Consider the following 5,667-nt stretch of genomic DNA (forward strand, 5'->3'; position numbering starts at 1 on the left):
TTTCTTGTGATGAATTCAGTTTTTCCCTTTTTTGCCACTGTGGTCATATTTCAGAGGCTTCAGCTGGGGGTTAGAGTCAGCCCCGTCCGTCTTATTGACAGCCCGATTGGCTCCTGGCCTTTAACCAAACACAAGAGCATTAGTGCTCTGCCGGCAGCCACAGCCCGCTAGTAGTTCACGGCCCGCCATGGGAGATGCAAGACACCTCATCAACAGATCTGGGCAGTGCTGTGCATTGCTAATGGGTGTGTTCACACTTCCTGGGGCCTCCAGGAGAAGGTGATCAATTCTGCCTGGCCGGAGAGGGTGATAGAGAAAATGCCATGTGATTTGTTTTATATTTGTTTTGTGGTCACACTTGGCGATGCTCAAGGGTTACTCCTGGATCTGCATTCAGGAATTACTCCTGGTGGTACTTAGGGACCATGCCAGGGATCGAACTCGGGTCAGCCTTGTGGAAGGCAAGCATCCTATCCACTGTACTATTATGCCAGCCCATGTGTCATGTGGTGAAGGATGCTTGAAGTGGATTTTAAAGGCAGAGCAGGGATTCTGTGGGAATAGGGTAAAGCATTCATGCCGAGAGAATACTCATTCGCGAATCCACAGAAGCAACAAAGAATATGATCTCACAGAGAGAGTTGCAAGTTGATTTGGGGGTTTATATGGGGAATGGTCGGAAATGCAGGAGCCAAATCGGGCTGAGTCTTAAGTTTAGGTCCTAATCGTAATCCTATAGGAAACTTAGAAATCATACCCAGAACTGCATCGTAGGGGGCAATGAAGAAAGTACCCATGAGGGCTGGAGCGATAGCACAGCGGGTAGGGCGTTTGCCTTGCATGCGGCCGGCCTGGGTTCGATTCCCAGCATCCCATACAGTCCCCTGAGCACTGCCAGGGGTGATTCCTGAGTGCAGAGCCAGGAGTAACCCCTGTGCATTGCCAGGTGTGACCCAAAAAGCAAAAAAAAAAAAAAAAAAAGTATCCATGAGTAGGCCGGAGACAGGAAGTGATGGGATAAAGTCACAGCCTGAAGTATGGAGCAGTCAGCAGGGAAGGAGGGGATAGCACGTGGCCGGAGTTAAGAGCAGGGTGATTCTGAGCTGGAGGGAGGGCGCCGAGGCCGGGGCACGTGCTCTGCAGGAGGGAGCCTGGATTGACCCACAGCAAGGCTGGTGTGAGCCCCGGGGAGTGATTCCTGAGCAACGGTCTGGAAGTCGGACCGTACCTGGGTGTGGCCCTAAAACAAACCAAAAAATGAGATCATTCGGATTCGGGCTTTACTGGCTGCAAAAACTGACAAGCGGTAATCCAAACGTGGGTTTGGACACAGTTCTAATGGCTGTCTGGAGTTCAGGTCCAAATCAGTCTCCACACCTGTGCTCTCGTGGTGGGCCGGAGAAGTTCCTGTTGGCCCTGCTATCCAAAAGTCCTGAAGGAAATACTCCCCTGCACATCAGTTTCCATTCTTTGCTTTTTATTCAAGGCAAGCAAAGAAAGAAAAAATGATTCACTGAGCCAGTGTGTCAAAGGTCTTAGTCTCAAGACAGATGGGGCAGGGAGGGGAGCAGGAGAGGGGAGCACTAACACAGCAGGTAGGACATTTGCCCTGCACATGGCTGACCCAGATTTGATCCCCAGCATCCCACATGGTCCCCAAGCCCCACCGGGAGTGATTCTCGAGTGCAGAGCCAGGAGTAACCCCTGAGCATTGCCGGGTATGGCCCCCCAAAAAAAACAATTAAAAAATCTGGTATGGCAGTAGATCTGTGAAGTTTCCACTGTGTGACAAGACGGGCTCCTGCTGGCTCTGCTGGATCAATACTGCTGTGGAGATCTGACGCCACACCCAACGGGCTCTTTAGGGTGAGGAGAAAGTTAATCCCCACAGAGCAGGCTGCAGGCCCCAGGTCTCAGAAACAGAACACAGCACTTGAAAAAAAAATTTATTGAATCACCGTGAGATACACAGTTACAAAGTTGTTCATGACTGGGGTTCAGTCACACTATGTTCCAACACCCATCGATTCGCCAGTGTACCTATCCCCACCGCCAGTGTCTCCAGCTTCCCTCCTGGGCCCCTCCCCTCCCCCAGCCTGCCTCTATGCCGAGCACTTTTCGTGTCTGTCTGTCTCTCTCCCTCTCTTTCTCTTTCCTTTGGCATTATGGTTTGCACTACAGATACGGAAAGGTGGTCATGTTTGTCACTTGACCTCCTTTCAGCACTCAGTTTTTTTTTTTTTTTCCTTTTTGGGTCATACCTGGCGATGCACAGGGGTTACTCCTGGCTCTGCACTCAGGAATTACCCCTGGCCATGCTCAGGGGACCATATGGGATGCTGGGATTTGAACCCGGGTCGGCCGCGTGCAAGGCAAACGCCCTACCCGCTGTGCTATCTCTCCAGCCCCAGCACTCAGTTCTTGTCCAGAGTGATCATTTCCAACTGTCATTGTTGTAGTGGTCCCTTCTCTGTCCACCACTTGTGGCAAGCTTCCAACCATGGACCAGTCCCCCTGGCCCTTGTTTCTACTGTCCTTGGGTATTAGTTTTATACTGTGTCTTTTATATCCCACAAATGAGTGCAATCATTTTCTGTCTGTCCCTCTCCCTCTGACTCATTTCACTCAGCATGATACTCTCCAGGTCTGTCCATATATAAGCAAATTCCATGACCATTTTTTTTCTGGTGGCCACGTAGGATTCCACTGACAGCACATTTCTATTCCTGCCTCCCTTCAGCCCAGGGGAGGGTCATCAGCCCAGCTCCCCCTGAAGGTCATTATCCTGAACGTGTCACCTCCAGGGAACTTTGGAGGGGAGATAAGTGTTCAAGATAGGCCGGGAAGTGGCTTATTCCTCATATCCTCCAAGTTTTAACCACCTAGCTGAGGAAGTACATGAAATGTCATCTTCCTGTGGGCCACAGCAGAGGAAATAAGGGGTCAACAAATAGCAAAGTCTCAGCCACACCATCAGATAGCAGAGTATCTGGGATAATAACTGGTGTCAGCGCTACTCGTTCATTCAGCACTGTTCATGTGTGTGCAAATGCAGTTGAAGGTAGTTGCAACCAGTCTTCACTATGCTAGGTTCATTATTAATAGTTTTTTTTTTTTTTTGGCTACACCTGACAGTGCTCAGAGCTTACTCTTGGCTCTGTACTTAGTGATCACTCCTGGCAGGCTCAGGGGACCTGGAGTGCTGGAGTGCCTGGATCAAACCCCAGCTGGCTATGTGCAAGGCAAGAGCCCTGCCCCCTGTACTATCCCTCTAGCCCATTGTGAATAATTTTACTGACTCTACAACTAGCCTGATTATGTGAATTTATCTTGAAAAAGAGTAAAGGGCTCAGACCAACAAAGTAAAACCTTGCCCTGTCATTTTTCAGGTGACGAGACATAGAGGAAGCTGGCTGCAGAGGGAACCACATTGATAGGAGGTCAGAGAGAGAGAGGGGAGAGATTAGATACTTGTCTTGCTTGTGACCAGCCCTGGTTTGAGCCTCAGCTCTGCATAGGGTGACCTTGAGCAGTGACAGGATGACCCCTGAGCAGAATCACGAGTAGCCCCTAATCACCACCAGGTGTGGCCCAAGAACAAAAAGAAAAACTCAAAACAAAAATGCAATCATTAAAAAAAAAAAAGTCTGATAATCCTTCAAAAGGTTAAACACAGACTTAACATTGTGACCTATCAATACTTCTCCCAGATAAGGAAGTGATTTAAATACCCATTGACTGATGACCAGATCGATAATCTGGTGTGGTCAGTAAAGAGCACAAAGTACTAGCCCGTGTGTGTCGCACCTAAGAAGCTGGTCCAAAGGGACCATTTCACAAGGGAAATCGTATTAGCCCACTTGGATGGAACATCCTGGCAAACTAGCTGGAAATAAATTGCCTAGGAGTGGCGATTGGGGAGAAGTGGGAAGTAACTGCTGACAGGTGTTGGGGGGGGCTCTCAAGGCGTAATTAAGTGTCATCTGGTGACAGTTCCACAAATCTATATATACTAAAAACCATTCTAGCCTTTAAGTGGGTGGTTTGTGACGCTGGAGAGAGGGCAGTACGTAGGGTGGTTGTGTGCAGCCAACCCGGATTCGATCCCCACGTCCCGTACGGTACTTGAGCCCACCAGGAGTGATTCCTGAGTGCAGAGCCAGGTGTGGAATAAATAAATAAATTGGTGGCTTGTCGGGGGTCCGGAGATACAGTACAGCTGAACTGGATCTTGAAGCATGAAAATGATCCTTCCAGGGAGACAGTGAAGGACATTGAAAGCAGAAAGAAGCCCAAAGGTGGTTTTTTAAAAATTACATAAAGTAGAGCCATGAGATAGTAGAGGTAGAAAGGGGCTTGTATGCGGGTGATCTGGGGATCGACATCCCTGGGGGTAACTACATGCACATAGGGTCTCCTGGGCAGAGAGCCAGAGGCAGGAAATGAGCAAGGCGGGTGTGCCCCCCAAACAAAACACATTACATGAAATCTGTGCCCATGTACGCTACATCTGTTATACCATTTAATTCTCACAAGGCCATATTTTAGCTCAGGGTATGGAAATATGCAGAAGTAACCAGCTTGCCCAGAGAAAAGTGGAGTTTAAACTCACCCACTCGGAATCTTACTCATAAAATACAGCCTCCAAGAACTGGGAGAAAGCCCTTGGTTACGAAGTTAACTTCCCCCCAAATCACCTTCTACTGCAAGAGACATAGGGCAGGGATTAAGGCATTATGTCTTAAAAAAAAATAATGCTGATGAGTTCAATACAGAAAGGGTTAAGAAGCACAGGAAAGTAATCCTCTGTTTTTAGTAGAAACCTCTTTTGGGCCAAATAAAGCAATGAAATTTTAAGTTCTTGCAAGGGCTCCAGTTAAAGTCCTAAATGAAATCATCCCGTCTGATCCATAAAAAGATAAGTTTGTAAAATACCAAAAAATACTTCTAGTGCATATGCTGCCGGAGCCCAAGTGCTGCTTGTGCCCGAGTGGCCAAGCACACATGGTGTGGTGTCTGAGCACGTGTGTTGCCCGCATCTCCCCTCTTGAGATGTGTACTTTCATGCTTTCTGCTTTCCTACCTGCGTTCTCTCTTTCTCTCTCTCTTTCTCTCTCTCTCTTTCTCTCTCTCTCTCTCTCTCTCTCTCTCTCTCTCTCTCTCTCTCTCTCTCTCTCTCTCTCTCTCTCTCTCTCTCTTCCCTCTTTCTCTCCACAACTTCAGAAATCCTCCAAATAAAATCTATTTACTTCTATTGGGAGGAAGAAAAATAAATAAATAAACCTACCCACTCAGATTTAAAAGAAAAAAAAAGTCCAGAGCCAGGAAATAGCGGCTGGGACAAGCGTCATCTCTGGACAGCGGTTTCTTGATCTGTAAAATGGAACTGCTGAATTCCATGAACCTTTCTTGACTGCCTCTCGTGAACAGTTACTTTTGGACCTGCCCAGAGTTGGGAAACACCGAGGAGCAAGATCAATGTCAGGACTCGGAGGTCTCCCTACGGATCTCCGTGGGAAATACAGACGCGCGCGCGCCCGACCACCTCGGGGGTGGGGGTCCTGGGCATCCGCGCCCGGGGCGCTCCCGGCCGCTGGGCAGCCCTGCAGCGGCGGCGGAACGGCCTTGGCGGGGCGGCGGGGACGCCTTTGGGGGACGGACCGGAGA

Source organism: Sorex araneus, chromosome 3 (assembly GCF_027595985.1).
Source record: "Sorex araneus isolate mSorAra2 chromosome 3, mSorAra2.pri, whole genome shotgun sequence".
Lineage (NCBI taxonomy): Eukaryota > Metazoa > Chordata > Mammalia > Eulipotyphla > Soricidae > Sorex > Sorex araneus.